We start from the raw sequence: 24,662 nt of genomic DNA, 5'->3' as shown, positions 1-24,662 counted from the left end.
ACCACCTCCAATAAGCATTTCTTGTTTGTTTCTTGCCTAGCCACCATCAGACATGAGTGTATACTTTCTTTCGCCTGGCAGTTTATTTAATTAAAACCGACAACGTGTATTGTTGCTCATACTGTCAACCCCTGGTTGGTCTGTTCCATACCATCACTCACATATCATCTGCAGCCACGACCGGCGTCTAACGGTCTAGACAAGACGAGACAGTGAAACCTGACCCAGTTGTTACTTTAGCTGAATCAACGTCAACACCCAACGGGCGTGTATACTCTCCGCCCCTGCCCCTCAATAATTGTCTCGTCTCCCCGTGATGGAGGAACTATCTGATTAATACAAGACCATGCAGTATTGACGCTGTGTCTGAATCCACACCCAACTATATTACGAAGTACGTTTGGGCTCTTGACTCGCCTTGATAATCCTTATTTAAATATTTGTGTATTTAAATAAACTTTGCGACACTCCTGTCCTATGTTGTGTTTGAAAACTTGTATCTCCTGGACCAACGTTCGTTTTCACTTTCGCAAGTCGCCCATGCGTCCATGTTGTTATTTTGTTTCCGAACTACTGACAAAATCGTTCTGTTTTTCCGAAACTTGTGCATGGTCAATGAGCGCCAAGGTTATTTTCAGCTTAAATGACTGACATTCAACTAAGGTACTGACATGGCCCGTTTTCCGTCGTCCGATTGTCCGTCTTTTCATCGTTAACTTTTACAAGTTCTACACCTCCTCTGAAACTGCAAGTATTATGGTTAGATGCATCTTCCCGAGGCAAGGTCGATAACTGACTGTAAAAGTCCAGTTTAACACCCTGGCCTCGGGAAGGTGGGTGAGGCGAGATGGTGTTTAACGTCGCTTTCAAGATAATTTCACTTATAGCGATGTGCATCGTGTCCCAAGTGGCTTGAACTAATCCGAACTGCTTCCAGTGTTATAGTGCTAGAACTGGGTCAACATGGCTACCCTGGTCACACGCACCATAGAGACTCCTAGCGGACCAGTCTTTGTTTTATTCCGTTAATGCCGAGTGCCAGGCAGGGTTAACAAGGCCAATTGAGCCGAAGCTTGAGTGACGAGTCCTAGCTCTGATGTTTTTAAAAGTATTGCTCACCCAATTCCGATCTGATTATAGTGAGTGAGTGAGCTGGGTTTAACGCTGCTTTCAACAGTATTCCAGTTATATCACGGAGTGTCATCTTAATGTGGGAGGAAAGCCCGAAGTGATGCAGGTCTCAGACGTTTACCACTTCGGTTAAACCAACGAGCAAGGGTATCGAGCTGGCGTTTAACCCACTCACTCACATGATCTCCCTGAAGTGAGTGCTGGACTGTTGTAGTTTTAATGTGTGTCAGCTAAAGGTACCTTACACCTTCAGGCCAACGAGTGAGTGAGTGAGTGAGTGAGTGAGGTTTTACGCCGCTTTTAGCAATATTCCAGCAAAACCACGGCGGGGACACCAGTAATGGGCTTCACAAAGTGTACCCATGTACAGAATCTGACCCGGGTTCCCACCGTCCCTCGTCCTTTACGTATTCAGTTGTCTTTCATGAATACCAGATGTCCTAGCCTGAAACCAAATATCTGTGTAAACGGCACAGGACGTCCTCGACACAGTTATAGATCGATCAACATTTTAGTACCAACATAGTTCCACCTAACGCGTAAACAACCTCTTCAACTCCTCGAGAAACCTTTGTGATCAGTGCAGATAAATTGTGTCACAATCCCTGGGTCAAACCGATGTCAAACGGCGCCAATACAGGCGTAAATGAACCGTGCCATCCGCTCCCAAATGTGACATTAAACGCATAACATTGAATGGCGGTATGCAGTGTATAAACTATCAGTGCTTCAAGGCTTATCTTACGAGTGACTTGCAACTCCCTCTTTTATGTGACCCTTGAACGTCCTCAGATTGGAAAATCCCCCTTGGAACTTCTCCCCTCACTTGTTTTTCTAACTGCCCTGTCTTTTAGTGAAGTGATAACTAAACGAAACTTAATTCTTCACTTTCGTTCGAAAAAAGATAACATTAAATCTCGCCCAATTCATACTACTCGTCTTTGGTTTGAGGGGTTGGTAGGGTAGCGGAGTGGTTAAAGCGTTCGCTTGTCACGACGAAGGCCCTGGATTTTGTTTCAGTTACAGCTTTTGCATATTTTTTTATTTAAACCTAGGAAACTGGATTTTTTTAAAAGTAACACACCGTGCAACAATGTAAGTAATGTAACAGGCAATTAAAATTTTTTTCAACAGTCGGAAGCATAATAAAAAAAATTCAAAAAAATTCGGTGACAATTGATTTTTTTCGATAAAATCACAGAATGTAGTTCTCAAATCGTTACCAGGCTGAAAACAGTCGCCTAAACACTGCAAACGTAAGGCCCAAAACACAACTATGACGCCCGTATCGAATAAATATTCTGTTATCCCCTTAATGTTTTATCAAATTAATATTGAGCACCAGGCAGGGTAACAACAAGTTCCATCTTTTTAGGTCTTTCGGTTTGACGGTGCTCGGCACTGAACCACTGACCTTCCTCTCCCCGGGCAGACGCTCTACCCATTAGACCACGGTGGCTGTCCATCCTATTTAAGGGTAGGTTTTCTGTTTTCTAACGAATCTTCCGCAACGCATTTGTCAGCATTCCATGAATGTTCATGATTATAAAGGAGGAAAAAGGTGAGGTAAAAAGGGGTTTAACGTGTTCAAGATTATTGCACTTATATAGCGACGTGCATTTACGTGTGTGTGCATGCTTGTACTAGTCCGGACTGATGCCGAGTTATAGTGCTAGCCCACTGAGATACCATGCCGCAGTTTAACACGAATACCCCACTTGGACACAGAGCCGACCAGTCCTTGTTTTAGCCCCTTTAAGCCGAGCGCCTGACAGGGAAACAACAACTACCATCTATTAACGTCTTTTTGTATGACGCGGCCGGGGATCGAACCCCCTCTCCGGGCGGACGCTCTACCACTAGACCACGGAGGAAATAAGAAACCAACTTGAGTAGGTGAGAAGATAAATACTATTTATATAATTGACGGTTGCACGGGTGGCCCAGTGTCTTAGGCGCCGCGGCTCGCTGTGCAGAGCTGCGTCCCTTGGACACGCCAGAAACCTATGATTGTGGATTCGAATCCCGGTCCGCCCCGATTATGTTTCTAGGTTTGTCAGCACCATACATGTGCTCGTGGGTTTCACCGAAGTGGTAAACGTCTGACATCTGCATCACTTCGGGCTTTCCTACCTCACTAAACTGACACGCCGTGATATAACTGGAATACTGTTAAAAGTGGCGTTAAACCGACACCCGCTAAATTGTAATTAGAAAATTGCATTTTACCTACAATAAAATAAAGATCCGGTCACTAAGTCACAAATGTTGAAAGGAAAATAAAGTTGAATTCTTACTTTTTTTCCCAGCGAGGCATCCCCACATTTCAATATATAAAAAAACCACTTCATCCGTTAATGGTACAAGGGACCACTTCCAACCCGGAGGATATTTGGAGTCTTGTATTAAAATAACATGTTGGTTTCATCTCGGGAACTGCTAAAGTTGATCTGTTCATAAAGTCATAGTCAGAGTTCAAAGTCTCGAAACGAGATAAGCATGTCATTTGAAAGGAAGCGACGACATGTTATATATGTTACAGATATTTTAAGTTTCTTAGCATGAGGACCCCTGAAGATCCGGGTTAGAATAGTCTTCAGCAATCCATGCCTGCCGTAAGAGGCAACTATACTTGTCGTAAGGGGCGACTAACGGGATCGGGTGGTCTGTTTGCTGATGCATGTCATCGTATCCCAGTTGTGTTGATCGATGCTCGTGATGTCACCCACTGGATCGTCAGATCCAGACTTGATTATTTACAGACCGCCGTCATATAGCTGGAATATTGCGGCGTTAAACAAACAAATAAATAAACAAAGCAAAGCATGGGCAACGACCCACGCTGTCGGAGTACGTGACACACAGTCAGCCACGACACCAAGTCTGACCACCCGATCCATTTTTATCGCTTTAAAGACCTACCCCATAACGACACGTGAAGATCCGGGGTAGATTAGGTCTTCAGCAACCCATGCTTGCCGTAACAGGCGACTATGCTTATCGTAAAAGGCGACTAACGGGATCGGGTGGTCAGGCTCGCTGACTTGGTTGATGCAAGTCTTCGATCTCAATTGCGTGGATCGATGTTCATGATGTCAATCACTGGATTGTCTGGTCCAGTCTTGATTATTTACAGACCGCCGTCATATAGATGGAATATTGCTGAGTGCGGCGTAAAAGAACAAACCAACCAACTCGTACGACACAGGGAAGTACCCGACGTATGCGTTTTATACTTGGCTTAGAAAGCGGGTCAAAACTCGATCAAAAGAAAAAGTCACGAAGTGTCTAGAATGACAAACAAAAATGCAACTCTTTTCCGGTATCCGGAGCAACGTCGGAATGTGTGACAAGGCGAGGGGACAAACGTGACCTGTGATATGATTTACTCATTTAACGCACCATTTCAATAACCGAATACCGTCGTGCTCACGGTGCAATAATTTCAATACTTATTATTCGCACTGTTGGCATGTTATACCGTAACTAAATCTTTTGAAATATCTTTATCCAAGAAACACAACTTTTAGAGCCGCTCAGACACGTGCAAGCAAACGTCCTATGTTGGTGTGTCCCTTATGAATGTTTCATGAACAGCGTGTATGGCCTCTATGTACTGCGGTAGGACCAAACAACACGTGTTGTCGTGATTATAAATATTCATATCAAGTACCACACGGAGGTATCGTGATCTTGTTGGCGCTCTTTTGGGTATACGTTTGTGAACTAAACACTCCGGTGCTGAAAGTTTAAACATTTCAACAGTTCTTGCTTTAACCGGCAGGTTAAGCTTTTCGGTTCAAGAAAGTATGTAGCACTTATTGAACTGAGTGCCTGTTTGATGGTGAACGCAGCAATATTCAAGCTATGAAACAGCACGTACCGTGTACAGCTAAACTTGGCTAGTCCGAGTTAGAATTGGTCCCCAGCAACCCAGTAACCAAGCACCCCCAGCTTGTCGAACGATGCGGATTAATGGATCGGGTGGACAGACTCGTTGACTTGGTTGATCGTTTGTCATCGTGGCGCAACGTCTTGCGCCGCTGCTCAAACCAGTTACTGAATCTACTGACCCGGACTTTATTTACATATTTACGTCGTGATATTAGAGCTGGAATATTGTTGGGTGGGGCGTTAAACAATAAACATAAACAAAAAACTAACAAACAAAATAAATCCAGACGGTTCATTCACAGAGCGGAGCGTCGGCGTAGCGAAGTGCTTAAAGCGTTTCAAACTTCCGCCGAAGATTCGGGTTCGATAACCGACATGGGTACAATGTGTGAAGCCCAATTCTGTTGTCCCCAACCGGGATATTGCTGAATTGTTTGATAGGCATTATTTCGAAGTTGACGGATGACAAAGTAGGGAAAATCTATGGATAACAACTTCTTTATTTACTGTTAAGGCATTTACAGAAAATAAAGAAGTTGTTATCCATAAATTAAGTAAATGAAGAAGCTGTTATTCATAAATTACAGTAAATAAAGAAGTTCTTATCCATAAATTACAGTAATTAAAGTTGTTGGCCATAAATTACAGTAAAATAAAGAAGTTGTTATCCATAAATTACAGTAAATAAAGAAGTTGTTATCCATAAATTAAGTAAATGAAGAAGTTGTTATCCACAAATTACAGTAAATAAAGTTGTTGGCCATAAATTACAGTAAAATAAAGAAATTGTTATCCATAAATTACAGTAAATAAAGAAGCTGTTATTCATAAATTACAGTAAATAAAGAAGTTGTTATCCATAAATTAAGTAAATGAAAAAGTTGTTATCCATAAATTACAGTAAATGAAGTTGTTGGCCATAAATTACAGTAAAATAAAGAAGTTGTTATCCATAAATTACAGTAAATAAAGAAGTTGTTATCCATAAATTACAGTAAATAAAGAAGTTGTTATCCATAAATTACAGTAAAATAAAGAAGTTGTTATCCATAAATTACAATAAATAAAGAAGTTGTTATCCATAAATTACAGTAAATAAAGAAGTTGTTATCCATAAATTAAGTAAATGAAGAAGTTGTTATCCATAAATTACAGTAAATAAAGAAGTTGTTATCCATAAATTAAGTAAATGAAGAAGTTGTTATCCATAAATTACAGTAAATGAAGTTGTTGGCCATAAATTACAGTAAAATAAAGAAGTTGTTATCCATAAATTACAGTAAATAAAGAAGTTGTTATCCATAAATTACAGTAAATAAAGAAGTTGTTATCCATAAATTACAGTAAAATAAAGAAGTTGTTATCCATAAATTACAATAAATAAAGAAGTTGTTATCCATATATTACAGTAAATAAAGAAGTTGTTATCCATAAATTAAGTAAATGAAGAAGTTGTTATCCATAAATTACAGTAAATAAAGAAGTTGTTATCCATAAATTAAGTAAATGAAGAAGTTGTTATCCATAAATTACAGTAAATGAAGTTGTTGGACATAAATTACAGTAAAATAAAGAAGTTGTTATCCATAAATTACAGTAAATAAAGAAGTTGTTATCCATAAATTACAGTAAAATAAAGAAGTTGTTATCCATAAATTAAGTAAATAAAGAAGTTGTTATCCATAAATTACAGCAAATTAAGAAGTTGTTATCCATAAATTTCAGTAAAATAAAGAAGTTGTTATCCATAAATTACAGTAACTAAAGAAATTTTTATCCATAAATTACAGTAAATAAAGAAGTTTTTATCCATAGATTACAGTAAATAAAGTTGTTGGCCATAAATTACAGTAAAATAAAGAAATTGTTAGGCATAAATTATCTCTACGCCGTGATGTTGTTGGAATATTGGAAAGCGGGGTAAAATCAGACCCACTCCCCAATATGGAGCCTACTATTGTATACAGTCTTAAGGCTAAAAGAAAGGAAATGTTTCTTGGGTATCTCGCCAGTCACTTTTATTGCCAATAAAAATATTTTTTAAATCTCATATGAAACAGACGCTTTTATCCATGCTTAACAACTGACATTGTATTCAAGAGTGTCAGTTTCTTGGCAATCTTGGTGAGGCAAAAAAAAGTGTTCCTGCCTCGTCACTATGTTTTCAATAATTTATTTTTGAAAATGGTCGAGAAACATCTTTTTTATGCAGCCTTACTCATAAATATCGTTTCACCTCCTGTTTCAGTTTGTCAGCACCATACCCGTGCTCGCGTGTTTCACCAAAGTGGTAAACGTCTAGGACTTGTATCACTTCGGGCTTTCCTCCCACATTAAGTTGACACCCCGTGATATAACTGGAATACTGTTAAAAGCGGCGTTAAACTCACTCACTCACCCACTCATGGGTTCGAATGCCTCATTTGCTTTAATTGCCTCTTGGTTTGTCCACACCATACCCGTGCTCGTGGGTTATCCTTAGTAATAAACGTTCAAGACCTGCATCTTTTTCCCCCCACATCATGCAGACATGTCATGGTTCACTGTATAAGCCCTTTGGCATCCGACCCATGAAGATCCGGGGTAGAATAGGTCTTCAGCAACCCATGTTTGCCTTAAAAGGCGACTATGCTTGTTGTAAGAGGCGACTAACGGGGTCGGGTGGTTAGGCTCGCTGACTTGGTTGATGCATGTCATCGATCCGAATTGCGTGGATCGATGCTCATGATTTCAAACACTGGATTGTCTGGTCCAGACTCGGTTATTTACAGACCGCCGTCATATAGCGAACAAACAAACAAAAAAAACTATGAAGATCGCAGGTAGAATAGGTCTTCAGCAACCCATGCTTGCCGTAAAAGGTGACTATGATTGTCGTAAGAAGCGACTAACGGGATCGGGAGGTCTGGCTCGCTGACTTGTTTAATGCATGTCATTGTGTCCCAACTGCGTGGATCGATGCTCATGATCTCAATCACTGGATTGTCTGGCCCAGACGGCGTTAAACAACAAACAAACACCGTACAAATCACTCACCATCAGGTTACAACCCACGCAGCGCCCCGGTAAATCTGCACCGTATACAAAATACAATGTAACTGAATAGATGCGATCTAATGCAAATCTAATGCAAAACTAATGCAGATAAATTTTGCTTCACTGACTTAATATAGAACCCTATAGAGAATAACATTTCGCGTACATCCTGTGATCACTTTAACATCAACATAGACATATTAATTCAGTGCCAAACACCCGAGGAATATTTAAACCGGGGAACACAAGTAGATGTTAATGAAAGTTCAGGGCTACCACGCCTTTCTCGGGTGTGTACGCCCACCGCTGTGCTACACACTAATGATAAAGGTGGCGTCTACGCCAGTGTGAGAACATTCAGCATACATGTCAAAAATCTATGGTTCAGCAAACATAGTTCTATTACAGATTGATGTATCATCCATACGTATACATCAAATTAACAACTAAATAACAACTAAACGCAAGAAGTTGCACATGAATAATACATGTATTTCTATAGTCAATCATAAATTATACAAGCACCTTTATTGTGATACATGTAGATCTATAAGAGAACACTTATTGATGAAAAAGAATTGAAAAGATTTTCTTTTTTTATATGTCCTTTAACTTCAATATTTGCATTTTATTACAATCGACGAACTGTGTGTTGTAATCTGTATTATGAAAATATGCAGAATATATGAATAGAACACGAGGAAAGAACCTGGGGGGACTCCAGGTTAGAATTAATTATAAGACCCTACACCTTCACTGAAACACTATTCGAAGCGGCGTTCGACCCAGCTCTTGTTTATTAATTAATTGGGGTATTCAGGTTGGTGTAAGTCGTAAAGAATCTATGTGAAAGACCCATTGAACTTTACTACAAAATGTATTCCGTTTTGCTACGCTACAGTATACTGTGTGTGAGAGGTTTGTACTCATGTTAAAACTGCAGCATGGTATCTCATGTCATCGATCCCAATTGCGTGGATCGATGCTCATGATATTAATCACTGGATTGTCTGGTCCAGACTCGATTATTTACAGACCGCCGTCATATAGCGGGAATATTGCTGAGTTCGGCGTAAAGCAACAAACAAACAAACAAACAAACAAAACAGTATCTATAAAACCGCAATTCGTCCCAAGTACACGCAGCCGCACACACATGCACGCTCGCAGGCACGTCGAAATATTAGTGTAATAAACCTGAACCCAACATTTAGCCCAATTTTAACCCACCCCACCTCTTCCTTCGCCGTTTCCGGTCCCAAAGACCTTTTCACACTTCAATCCCCCGCATTCTAATACACCCGCTTTGGTTGCCATAAAGTGTCAATCAATCACGATTCTGAAAGACATACAACGGCATATTTAACAGCTATATAGAATCTACATTCTCCGGCGGCCTAACCCAACGGTGAAATTCCTTTTTCTGTGTCAGCAAATCCATTCTTTCACGCGATCCTGCCGACGAAAAGGAGTGAGTTCGTCAATGGATTTATTCACCATGAAACACTTCAGCTTAACCATCGTCTTATTGTGAAGAAATCAAACGCTCTTTTCTGCAACTAGCTTTATTTTTGATCAAACGAAATGAATATATTGCACTGTCATCCCGGACGGTTTGAGCAGGTGCAAATAGATACAGTTCTGTTATATGTTATCTGTACGACTTCACGCTTTGTTTCATATACCAACAAACATATCTTATATAATTTGAACGAAATGTCTTGGATTTCTTTGATTTGAACCCGCTTTGACGTCTTTAGCCATAGGTGGGGTCTTAAGAGATTAGTCATGAGTCTGTCATGTCAGCTTCGCACGTGTTATTTTACGATTTGAAATAACTATACTGAGGGGGAAAAGAAAGTATACCGATAGTGGACTGTTGTTGAATTTGTTATGTCTATGTAACCATCACTCATTCCCGCAACAATTTGTAAACAATAATCTGTGGCTGGGTAAATTTGTGTTTAAAAAAATGGTTCACTGAAGACTGGAGTACGAAAATGAATTGCAACATGCCCACCATGTTATATATATATCTCTGCCGAAACAAGCTCCAATTTATTGATTTTCTTAGATACCCATCATCAATTGCGTATTATGGATATAATATGTATTGCGTGTTTTTTTTACTATTCAAATTACATTTTAAAAAATATTACCACGTAGAGGTATTCTTCTATTTTGGATATAACATCGCTAACTTAAGATATTTTAAATTGAAAGTAAACATACAAAATAAATTATGAGGTATAGTTTCTTTTGCTCCTCAGTTTATAAGCAAAACTCACTTATCACTCAACCGTCCAAGACAACGAATCTGATTTGTCCTCCTATTAAGATTCTGCTGTCTCATATCAGCCGTAACCGGTAAATGAGCGAATTAAAACAAAAATAGTTTAACTTGATTTCGGAATAAATAACCATTTGCTGGAAATGGTATTGCTGTTTGTTTGATTGGTTGTTGTTTAAAGCCGCACTCACCAATATTTCATCCATATGACCGCGGTTCGTAAATAATTGAGTCCGGACCAGACAATCCAGTGATTGATATCATGAACATCAATCTATGCAATTGGAACACGATGACATGCATCAACCAACATATTTATTCAATATTGTCACCTATCATTAGAATATATTCCAATTTCAAAGAATTAGCGACAGTTTCAGTGAAATTAATGAAATGATTTTGATACCTGTAACCTTGTTCGAAGTGACAGCAAATTTATTTAAAACTGTGCGTACCTGTACAAGGCTGTAATCAAACGCCGCTTTGGACAGTATTAAGTTTTTCACCTTATGTCAGCTTTAACGTTTACCACTTTGGCGAAACCCACGTGCACGGGTATGGTGCTGGAAACCTAGAAACTGAAACAAACGGCTGAAACGGAATTCGAACCTAGGACCACTGGTTTCTGGTACGTCCAAGGGACACAACTCAGGCACAGCGAATTGCGACGCCTTGGACGACTGCCTTCCTTGAAGATTTGAAATACAGCGAAACCTCGCTATCGCGAAGTCGAGTTATCCGTAGTTCCAGACAAGCGAGGTACCGATATAGACCGTATTGGAACCATAACATTATATAATTTTAACCGTCAACTCGGCGTACAAGACGTCAGATCTGCGAGGTTTAATATTAATGAAAATGTTGTCAATCAATAATATCTTTGTTATCACATAAATCCCGTTTGTCCGGACCCCGCTATTCTGGAAATCCTGCTTTCGGGGAGATAACTGACGCATCTACTGCCGTGCACAAGAAAATTGGATTTAAAATTGTGACCTACACATGCCATGGTCACGTCACCTGTTGTGAGATACTCATTGATATGATGTATGTAATATCGCCTGTGATACCCGTATCAAGTGCATCACCATTGAAAAAACATTTCTTTTTTTAGGACGTCACTCAGTACCTGTTAATCCTTTCCATTTGACTGAACGGTGTCGTGCGGATTAACGGGGTTTCACTGTAAATTTAGTTTTGCCAAACTGACTCAAAGATCTGGGCCTAGATTATCGAAACGATTTCAGCCCTAAAATAACCGTAAAGTCATCGTAGGGATATCGAAGACTGTCGTAGCCTATTTTCGAAACTATCGTAACCCTATGTTATCGTAAGAATGTCGCAAATCTAAGATAGCGCCATACCGTCGTAAGGGTATTTTATCTTCATCCAAGATGGCGATATTGGGAAACGACCCGCTTTTTCCCAAATGACTTCTCTTTCAGAGTTACGACAGGTATCGTAACTTTGTACGATCTGCGACATACTTAAGGTAGTTTCGAAAATGTATCTCATCTTTTACTTGAAATATCTTATCTTTGAACTCAAGTTGTTGAGAATAATCGTTAAGATCGTTTCGAAAATCTAGACCCTGAAAGTCACGTTGTAATCAGTGTAAGCTTCAAGGTCGTTTCGACGTCAGAACGTGAGTGCTCCTGTGGCTGGTGCATGGCGTCAACCAGTGAGTCCAGAAGTACCCAGGCGGCACCGTCGGATCATGCGCGACCTCACAAGAAACACGTGACAACTTTGGCGAACTGGTAAACTGGTAAACTAGTAACTGAAACGAACTGGTAAAGAATTTTTATGTTTTGATCCAAACATACGTCACGGACTAAGCTATTCCCACCAATGCCTAATAGCACCAACCCACTATATATATTACAAAAACGCCTTGTACTCAAATGGTAAAGAAATTTTAATGTTTTGATCCAAACATACTTCACGGACTAAGCTCTTCCCACCAATGCCTAATAGAACCATTCCACTTTATATATTACAAAAACGCCTTGTACTGAAATGGTAAAGACATTTTCATGTTTTAATCAATATACACTTTGGAGGCTTTGGGACTCAACACCCACTTTGCCCAAAAGGACCAACTCACCATATATAATGTAACATTTTTCCTGACTTGGTAAATGCTATGTGCTCATGCGTAAATGCTTCCGACACAAAGGCATTTCCATCAATGCCGAACTAAACCCGCCCACTGTATATAGTATACCCCAGCATCACACATCACTGAGACCAAGGAACATAAAAGAACTCGCGGAATTGGAGCAGTATTTCTCGGTTGCACGTCATTCGGAGAAAGCATTATAGTTTACTGGTACAATTCTGTCAGTCTTTGACCACTGTTTCAATGGTACTGGTCACACGTGACGCGTCTCCGATACGGCGACCAATACTTTATGCCAGGATAATGGCCACGTGCCGACATTATATGCAGGGTTAAGGCCCAGTAAGTGGTGTCAAGGGGGTATACAACATTATATAAAGCGGATCTGACCCAGTAGCCCTGTTTTGTTGGTCTCGCGGACAACGGCACCAACCCACGAGAGTGTCTTAGATCTTAAAGATATTGCAAGATTAGGAAACTCATCAAATACCAATTGCTCACACACCATTAATTCTCTAATAGCATGAGAATAACATGCTAAATTGGCGTATCATCCAGTGTCATGGAGTTCGCTGTTTAGTGATGTGAGGTGAAATGGGGTTAAACGTCGCGTCCAAGATTATTGAACTGAAAGGGCAACGTGCATGCACGTGTGTACTGGCATAGCTTCGTTCGAAACCTTTTCAAACAGCACAATGCCAAAGTGGGCAGCCCAATCCAATTACCTCAAAATTTAGACAGGATAAAAATTAATCGTTCTTTGTGAATCCCTAACTTGGTTTACGAAACATTTATTTCATAGCGCGAGACCCGTGAATATCCGGGATAGAATAGCTTCAGCAACCTATGCTTGTCGTAAGCGGCGACTATGCTTGTCGTAAGAGGTGACTAACGGGATCGGGTGGTCAGGCTCGCTGACTTGGTTAATGCATGTCATCGTATCCCAATTACGTGGAACGATGCTCATGATGTCAATCACTGGATTGTCTGTTCTAAACTCGATTGTTTACAGCCCGCCTTCATATGGATGGAATATTGCTGAGTGCGGCGTTAATCAACAAACAAACAAACAAAATCATAGTGCCAGATCAGATTGTATCAATTAAACTAAGATCTTTGTCGAGTGTTTAGGTCGCTATCAATTTACATTTGTCAATACAATTCAGGGGCCGTAGTTATAATAAAGGAAAACGGCCCCGAAGGTGGCACCCGTTTGTCAGCTTGATCAAACAACTTTTGAGCAAGAATTGTATAAGACTCTTTGAAATCTTGGTGGAAAGTGCATGTTCGATTGTACCTGAAAAATGTGAAATGTAGACACCAAGGGTTGGATCTTCGGGAATATTGCTCGACATAAAGGGAAAGTTGACTATGGGAAAGTTGAAGTCAACTCTTTTGTATAAAGTCTTGTGGAGAGTGTTTTGTGACTCTGAGTCTTAATGCATAGATCTGAACATGAAACAGCTGAAGCGATCTCACTGCTCTTCTTGTTTAAATCACTGGCTATTTGACGATTACTGAACGATATTAGATCATCGATATAACTGAAGCTGAAGTTTAACTTCTTGGCCAAATCTCCGTCTCAATATTTAGCCAATCCGAGCAACCTCATTCACGGCAGCCTGTGACGCCAACCTTCCTCCATTGCTGTTACCTGTGTCACCAGGTAACCTTACAAGTCTTGTATATCAACTGACTTGTTACAAGAGCTTTAAGTGGAGCAACGATATAATAAGTGCACGGGTACCGGCACGTGTTACGAGGAGCAATGGTGTGTGATGTTGCCTTGGGCGTGTTATGTTATAAATGCTTAAGAAAGTGACTCAATTGGCACATATTTCTCGTGGTTTTTTTGGTGTTTTTTGACACACTGACTGCCACCATGACATTGTCATATACGTATTTAATGTGTAGAGTCTATTTTCTATACCCTTTGTATGTATCAACATGTTATCAAATTAAATTTCGTCCACACGCTCATCTATTCATGCAGCCGTTGCACCTAGAATCAGCTGTACATTTGTCCTGGGCAATGTGTCGCGCGTTGTAAATTCAGCGTTTTATACAGAGACCGGTTTAGGATTGTTGTGCAATTGCAGCGCATTTTTGACGAGTTGAGATACATGAGTGCTGAGCGATACCGAATTGTTTTTATTAATGTCCTTTAGGGGAACAGACATTTGGCACAACAAGCGATATCAGCACTGATATGTGATAAATTGGTTTTATTAATGTCCTTTATAGGGGAACGGACATTTGGCACATCAAGCGATATCAGTTCAGAGCGATACCGAAATGTTTTTATTAATGTCCTTTATAGGGGAACATGCATTTTGCACAACAAGCGATATCAGCACTGATATGTGATAGATTGGTTTTATTAATGTCCTTTATAGGGGAACGGACATTTGGCACATCAAGCAATATCAGTACAGAGCGATACCGAAATGTTTTTATTAATGTCCTTTATAGGGGAACAGACATTTGTCACAACAAGCGATATCAGCACTGACATGTGATAGATTGGTTTTATTAATGTCCTTTATAGGGGAACGGACATTTGGCACATCAAGCGATATCAGCACTGATATGTGATAGATTGGTTTTATTAATGTCCTCCTATAGGGGAACGGATATTTGGCACATCAAGCGATATCAGCACTGATATGTGATAGATTGGTTTTATTAATGTCCTTTATAGGGAAACAGACATTTGGCACATCAAGCGATATCATTACAGAGCGATACCGAAATGTTTTTATCAATGTCCTTTATAGGGGAACATGCATTTGGCACAACAAGCGATATCAGCACTGATATGTGATAGATTGGTTTTATTAATGTCCTTTATAGGGGAACGGACATTTGGCACATCAAGCGATGTCAGTTCAGAGCGATACCGAATTTTTTTTATTAATGTCCTTTATAGGGGAACAGACATTTGTCACAACAAGCGATATCAGCACTGACATGTGATAGATTGGTTTTATTAATGTCCTTTACAGGGGAACAGACATTGGCACATCAAGCGATATCAGTACAGAGCGATACCGAAATGTTTTTATTAATGTCCTTTATAGGGGAACAGACATTTGTTACAACAAGCGATATCAGCACTGACATGTGATAGATTGGTTTTATTAATGTCCTTTATAGGGGAACGGACATTTGGCACATCAAGCGATATCAGCACTGATATGTGATAGATTGGTTTTATTAATGTCCTCCTATAGGGGAACGGATATTTGGCACATCAAGCGATATCAGCACTGATATGTGATAGATTGGTTTTATTAATGTCCTTTATAGGGAAACAGACATTTGGCACATCAAGCGATATCATTACAGAGCGATACCGAAATGTTTTTATCAATGTCCTTTATAGGGGAACATGCATTTGGCACAACAAGCGATATCAGCACTGATATGTGATAGATTGGTTTTATTAATGTCCTTTATAGGGGAACGGACATTTGGCACATCAAGCGATGTCAGTTCAGAGCGATACCGAATTTTTTTTATTAATGTCCTTTATAGGGGAACAGACATTTGTCACAACAAGCGATATCAGCACTGACATGTGATAGATTGGTTTTATTAATGTCCTTTATAGGGGAACGGACATTTGGCACAACAAGCGATATCAGCACTGACATGTGATAGATTGGTTTTATTAATGTCCTTTATAGGGGAACGGACATTTGGCACATCAAGCGATATCAGCACTGATATGTGATAGATTGGTTTTATTAATGTCCTTTATAGGGGAACAGACATTTGGCACATCAAGCGATATCAGCACTGATATGTGATAGATTGGTTTTATTAATGTCCTTTATAGGGGAACAGACATTTGGCACATCAAGCGATATCAGTACAGAGCGATACCGAAATGTTTTTATCAATGTCCTTTATAGGGGAACAGACATTTGTTACAACAAGCGATATCAGCACTGACATGTGATAGATTGGTTTTATTAATGTCCTTTATAGGGGAACGGACATTTGGCACATCAAGCGATATCAGCACTGATATGTGATAGATTGGTTTTATTAATGTCCTTTATAGGGGAACGGACATTTGGCACATCAAGCGATATCAGTTCAGAGCGATACCGAATTGTTTTTTATTAAGGTCCTTTATAGGGGAACAGACATTTGTCACAACAAGCGATATCAGCACTGACATGTGATAGAATGGTTTTATTAATGTCCTTTATAGGGGAACAGACATTTGTCACAACAAGCGATATCAGCACTGACATGTGATAGATTGGTTTTATTAATGTCCTTTACAGGGGAACAGACATTTGGCACATCAAGCGATATCAGTACAGAGCGATACCGAATTGTTTTTATCAATGTCCTTTATAGGGGAACAGACATTTGTTACAACAAGCGATATCAGCACTGACATGTGATAGATTGGTTTTATTAATGTCCTTTATAGGGGAACGGATATTTGGCACATCAAGCGATATCAGCACTGATATGTGATAGATTGGTTCTGTTAATATCCTTTATAGGGGAACAGACATTTGGCACATCAAGCGATATCAGTACAGAGCGATACCGAAATGTTTTTATTAATGTTCTTTATAGGGGAACAGACATTTGGCACAACAAGCGATATCAGTGCAGAGCGATACCGAATTGTTTTTATCAATGTTCTTTATAGGGGAACAGACATTTGGCACAACAATTGATGTCAGCAGTGAAAATTGAAATATAGTATTAAACCACGGAACGTGGTTTCCGGGACTTGACACAGTTCAGAAACACAAAGAGACGGTTTCAAGGCGGTTTCAAGGCTCGTCTTGTGACATGTTTTTACAGAAATGAATAGATAACATATAATTGAAATGGAGCTATAGCAGTTCACCAAATGGGAAGTTTGTGTAAACACTACATATCTTTATGTAACCCTTGTTTGTAACTTTGGCCTTGGTCTATTTAAACTATCGTCTTTATGAAATTGACAGCAAATTGTAGGTTTTGACACTGGAAAAACATTGTCGGCTACAAGTACCAAGGCCACGCCTTTTAGCACACACCGCCATTTTGAAACACAGTGTCGGTGTACGTCGTCATTGTTGGTGATGCATGCCGGTCAAAATGGGCGCGTGCATGTGTGTGTGTGAGTGTGTGTGTGTGTGTGTGTGTGAGTGTGTGTGTGTGTATGGGGGGGGGGGGGGGGGGTGCCTGTGTGCGTGCGTTTGTGCATGCAAATATATATATGCGTGTACGTATGTGCATGTGTGTTGTGTGTGTATGTGTGGTGTATGTGCGTGTGGTGTATGTGTGTGTGTGTGTGATGTATGTGTGTGTGCGTTAGTGCATGCAAATATATATATGCGTGTACGTAGGTGCATGTGTATGTGTTTATGTGTGTGTGCGTGTGTATGTGTGGTGTGTGTATGTGTGTGTATGTGTGTGTATGTGTGGTGTATGTGTGTGTGCGTGTGGTGTATGTGTGTGTGTGTGTGTGTGTGTGTGTGTGATGTATGTGTGTGTGCGTTTGTGCATGCAAATATATATATGCGTGTACGTAGGTGCATGTGTATGTGTATGTGTGTTTGTGCATCCAAATTGCGATCATTTCAATCGTGTTAACGTTCAACGCACCGAGAGCAAGCACTGGAAATATAACATTAATGATCGAATCTCTGACCTCAAATGAACTTGAAAGAAATTCACAAACATTTGAAACGAAACCTGTATACAAATACCCAAACAAGTAAAATGCGATAAAATGTTGTCAACTCTAAACCACAATAGATATTCTTTGAAAAATTTTAAAAGTATGACTACAAGGTGTGTCTAACTGAAAAGAACGAACTTGCAAAACATCGCAGGGGAAATACAATTACATAAAGTAAATTGAAAATGGAATTTGTATACACTGATAAAATTGATCTTAGTCTCAGCAGCAACATTCCTGTACCCACACGTAGAACAGCATACCGATACCCTTGTCTGTGTGCAAAGCAACAGGTGCATGCCATCAATGACATTAATCACGGCCATACCTCGTACCATGGTTCGAATAGATTAATATCAAATATAAAACTCGCTGTTTACGGTGCGATTACGCGGAAAACTTGTATACTTATAAAAGTTTACCGAGCTTCAGACGTGTGGGAATTAAACCTATTTTTCTTCATTATTTGGTTTACGAATTTCATACCCACAGGGTTGATGGCCAAATTGAAATTACAAATTTAACACTTTCACTTTCTTAAAGTGATTCCTTAAAGGTATTGTCAGTCTGTGGAAATAAAAACAAAGTAGAACAGAAAGACGTGAGAACGAGTGTAAAGTCAAAGGGTTATTATATTGGCTTACCTTACAGTGTTTGTATCATTAAATAAGTTGACAGACTGAAATGATAAACATTAAAGTCAATATTTTCAAAATTTCATTTTATGCCACAGTTTGAGTGGAAGGATCCGTAAATCAGGTTTGTGTAATTGCACGAATAACAACACACACCCACCACCCCTCAATGTTATCAAATGGGAGATTACCGATACAGAGACAGATCTTTACTTTATGTACCTTGAATGTGAACAAATAATCGGTAACAGCACGAGTCACTCCATACGGAGTAGTAAAACGGTCAAATTAAAATTACTTTGATATACATGTACATTGTACATGAATAATGCATTAAAAAATGACTAAGAGTTATGGCTCATAATATACCTCATTATAGCATAGATATTCAATATATTTTCATAATTCGTTTGTTATTCTCTGTCAGTTATTAATGAAAATAACCTTTTTACTTTCCACATGAAGATCCGGAGTAGAATAGGTCTTCAGCAACCCGTGCTTGCCGTAAAAGGCGACACTGCTTGTCGTAAGAGGCTACTAACGGGATCGGGTGGTCAGGCTCGCTGACGTGGTTGTTACATGTCATCGACCCCATTGCGTGTATCGATGCTCATGATTTCAATCACTGGATTGTCTAATCCAGACTATTATTTACAGACCGCCGTCATGTAGCTGAAATATTGCTGAGTGCTGCGTTAAAAAACAAACAACAACAACTACAACTTTCCACATGCACTGATGAAGAATTCTCATCTGTAGTCCTTTCGCAGTGCTGTCGCAGTGTTGCCATGCATACAGCCACGTGGATACAATGTGTGAAGCCATTTCTGGTGTCCTCCCCCGTGATATTGCTGGACCATTGGTCAAAGCAGCGTAAAATCATACTCACTCACCCTTGCATACAATACCAGCAAGTAGGATACAACCAGCAATGACATCCACATCACTCATAATATGAAGCAATAGAGTGAAAAAGATCACGGTTATCAAAAGAACTGAAAAGAAATATGGTGATAGCTTCCAACCTTGTCCAACACCAAATTCACAATATGCTACAAAATCTGTATTAAATGATACATATCATTTTACATTTTTACATATTTATACGAGGGAATATATACGTTTAATCTTTCACATTCCCCAAACAAAATAGATACCACAAGTTGATCAGCGCAAACATACATCTATTCGTACCTGGAGTTTCAGGGAAGGTATTGGGATCGGCAAAATCCGTATGTGTGCCTATCTGTCCCTGAATAAACATGGTTATAATAAATGTACAACGCTATCACGTGCCACCAAACAAAATACTGGTGTTTTACTCAATATGTATTTCCCAAAGGAAAAACAGAATGGTCAACAGCGAGTCTCCTTTCGATGTAGTTCTATGACCTGGCATAGACCCAGCATTGACAATGATGAAACGGCAGTCTGGTACACTAATGTTAGGTCAACACAAATGAAGAATAATATTTATTGAATAAACGACTACTATTTTAAAGGATCGCTTTTGTACACTGAGAATCTTAAAGTTACGAGAGTGAGCGAGTTAGGTTTCACGCCGCTTTTAGCGATATTCCAGCAATATCACGGCGTGGAAGACTAAAAAGAGGCTTCACACACTGTACCATGTGGGGATCGAACCTAGGCATTCGACGAGACGAGCGAACACATTAACCACAAGGCTACACTACCGACCTATAAAGCTAAGGAAAACCTAACGGGTACCACTGCTCTTGGGTATAACGTTTTGTAGTCCTTCTTTCCCTCGCAAATACTTTCATGGATTGCGTTAGAAAATCTTTTCCGTCAAATTTTGTTATGTTTGTTTGCTTGTTTGTTGTTTAACGCCGCACACAGCAATATCCCAGCTATATGACGGCGGTCTGTAAATAATCGAGCCTGGACCAGACAATCCAGTGATTGACAGCATGAGCATCGATCCACGCAATTGGGATCGATGACATGCTTCAACCAAGTCAGCGAGTCTAACCACCCGATCCCGTTAGGTCAACACAATCATATATATTATATACTAACATCACCGACTGAATAAAAAAAAAGAACTATATAATATCAATATCATGGAATGACATTAAGATCATGCTAATATATTTAATGTGAAATCACATTGATGTATAAGGAGGCAATTCATGGATAGATTCCACTAAGTATAAACATGGATGTTAACATTGTCAACCGGATCAGAATACATGTATGTTAGTTGTTTGACGGCTTACGTGGTCTCGTTGATAGAGCGTCTGCCCTCAGAGCGGAAGGTCGTGGCTTTCATCCCTGGCCGCACCATACCGAAACACGTTAAAAGATTATACTTGTTAAAGTCATACCGAAACACGTTAAAAGATTATACTTGTTAAAGTCATACCGAAACACGTTAAAAGATTATACTTGTTAAAGTCATACCGAAACACGTTAAAAGATGGCACTTGTAAAAGTCATACCGAAACACGTTAAAAGATTATACTTGTTAAAGTCATACCGAAACACGTTAAAAGATGGCACTTGTAAAAGTCATACCGAAACACGTTAAAAGATGGCACTTGTAAAAGTCATACCGAAACACGTTAAAAGATGGTACTTGTTAAAGTCATACCGAAACACGTTAAAAGATGGTACTTGTTAAAGTCATACCGAAACACGTTAAAAGATGGTACTTGTTAAAAGCAGACACAACTTATGGATAACAACTTCTTTAATAGGCGACGTTAAAGAAGTTGTTATCCATAAATTGTGTCTACTTTGTCATTCGTCAACTCCCAAGTAATCAAACAATTCATGGTACTTGTTGTTACTCTGCCTTGCGTTCGGCACTTAAGTTAAAAACAAGTAAAACAAAACACTAGTCGGCTCGAAATCGGTATACTGTGAGAGAGAGAGAGAGAGAGAGAGAGAGAGAGAGAGAGAGAGAGAGAGAGAGAGAGAGAGAGAGAATCATCATCTTCGCCATCGACATCATTATCATCATCATCACCAGCATTTCCGTTCTCACTGTCCCAATACTACTGAATATATGAATAGACGATTGCGTTTAGAGAGTGGTCAAAAGTAGCATATGTTATATACACAATCTTAGTCAAGTACACATTCTAGCACTCCACATAGTGAATATTCTGAATATATGTAATTAAACATAACGACATATATTATGTTGCCCCAAGAAGCACACAAAGCCTGACACCTGGCGGTGTGGACACCAAGCAGAGCTAACAGGGCTGACATGCATCGGATACAAAATTCAAACCCAAACAAAGACGGAATGAAAACCGGATCTGAGTATTGTTTTAGCTGCACGCGGAGGGCTTTTTAGATTAACCCCGCTGGGGTCGTAACACCATTGAGAGAATAGAACCAAAAAACAAAGGGTTTGTCAGGTCGTGTTGACACCTCGGCTTAAGCCTTGAGTGATTAAAACAACTAGGATTAATACGATGAAGACAATAGGTTTTATACCCTACCGGCAGTTCAAACATGTAGATGCATGGGTACTAAAAAATCCAACTGGTGGGAAACGTTGTATTCCCTTACAAAGATATCAGAAAAATAATAAACGTGTTTTCATTGATATAATTTGAACGCTATGTCACCTTTTGCACCCAATGGAATCCTTCTCGGCGGATAATCGAGACTGGTTATTCGATGGCGTTGGCGTTTAATATTTACACATTGAAAGTTAACATGAAACATATCAAACATCAAGTCTTGCCAAATGCAGCATCGTTAACATTTATATGATTTACATCGTTGAATTTACTACAGCCATGTATGGCTATTCTAATGAATATATCAACTTGTCTTTCACTTTGTCAAAATAAAAAAATAGTACGATTTCAATTTAATAACGCTTATACAATATGTGCTACCGACAAGACCGGGCATGCTTACCTTCATCGCGAACATCTGGTGTTATCATTGATTTTTCGTGATCCATTCATATAATTTTCACCGCTATTTAGTTATCTCTTTCCATGTTTTCACTGTCGTTTTTTTTAAAGTCGCTCGAAACTCCACATGAAGTGGCTCAGATTTATTAATCGTATTTGTATCGTGTTGTATTTTATCCGAGGCGAGCCTGTAATAACAGCATGTATGTCTACAAACACGGACGGCGATACAAATTAAAATATAGACTAGAATCTGTCCAAACTGGACTCTGTCTAATCCGGATCTCTGTCAATACCGGAGCAGATTTACAGCCCCCACCTTGCTGCATACATGCACATCGACTGTGTACATTATGCAGCAGTGTGCCGTGGGTGCCTAATTCCATTACAATAAACTACGTTTATAACGAACACGCTTATAACGAAGTGACGGATATAACGAACTTACCTTTTTGTCCCGACTATTTGCTGTTGTTATGCTGCATATATGCTTATAACGAACCACGGTTATAACGAACTAAAATTAGAGGTCCCTTTGAGTTCGTTATAACCGTAGTTTACTGTAAATATTGAAGGAACCAAAACAACTTACTTAAATTAGGAATTTAACGTGCGCTTTCCGACATATGCGTATTTCGCGCATGGACCAAAACAATATAGACTGTGTGGTTATATACCCGAGAAGTCGTGTGCATGACCAAACGGCAACGCGTCAAAGCGACTTCTGCGGTCCCGTAATACCAATTGCTAGGTATATACTTACCACATTCAAAACACTTAGACTAAGAACGATAAAAGAAACATGTCGTGTTTGTGCTGTTATTTGAAAATGTAATGTATAATGATACACCTTTGGCGGTTTGGGGAACTGTTTCTGTTAATTTATCACCAAGTAAGGTATTCTGGAATCAGAGCGACAAAACCCTTTCCATATTAAATAGTTTGATAGGCATTACTTAGAAGTTGATGGATAACAAGAAAGACACATGTTGATAATCTAGTCGGAATCATACATTTGAATCTACTTTCAGCAGAAATTTCTTATGGAAAGGTAGACACAATTTTATGGACAACAACTTCTTTAATACTGTAAAAAGCGGCGCTTCGGTATAGATCCTTATACCGTTGTCAAACAAGACTGCCCAACGGTATAAGGATCTATACCGAAACGTCGCTTTTTACGGTGTTAAATAAGTTGTTATCCATAAAATTGTGTCTACCTTTCCATATTCATAAGAAATTTCTGCTGAAAGTAGATTCAACTGTATGATTCCGACTATATTATCAACATGTGTTTATGGACTACTCACAAATTGTGATGATACAAGATATTCGCGAAAAGATGAACAAAGGCAAGCCAAGTTAAGACCGGTTTGGGCAGGTTCAACTGCCAAGAAAAAAACCATATGTGCATCCAGACAAATTAATGTTTGAAACACAGTAATAAATACAGCACCGTGTTTAATATTCATTTTATTCTTCATATTCATAAAATTGAACCAAAACTTCATTAATATCTATATATGACGCATACAATCGGTATGTGACATTAGCTAGATCATCTTAATCTGTAAGTACAGGTTATTTACATCAAAATGTGTTCGGAGGATAAAGCGGCATATTTGAAAGCACATATCGCTTAGAAGTGGATTTCAAGAGTCGAAACAGACAGTCCTCACATAATACCTGCCCCCGAGCGTGTTATCACATTTTTAGCCAAGTAGTACTACTTGACATAGACTCTAGTTATAGACGCCGGTTTCAGCTTTAACAACCTCATTCTGTAAACAAAACATAAAATACAATATCAGTCCCAGATCGTTAGACTACGGATAGTTAAGTAATCCAGTGTCTTAGTCGGTAGCGTTTTATTCAAAATATTAACAACAAAAAACAATATCGTTTATTCAGAGTGAAAATATTTATCTGAAGCATTACTAAAACGGGATCG

This window comes from Haliotis cracherodii, unplaced genomic scaffold (genome assembly GCF_022045235.1).
Source record: "Haliotis cracherodii isolate W230 unplaced genomic scaffold, xgHalCrac1.p SCAF_21, whole genome shotgun sequence".
Taxonomy (NCBI): domain Eukaryota; kingdom Metazoa; phylum Mollusca; class Gastropoda; order Lepetellida; family Haliotidae; genus Haliotis; species Haliotis cracherodii.
This window is presented reverse-complemented; position numbering follows the sequence as displayed.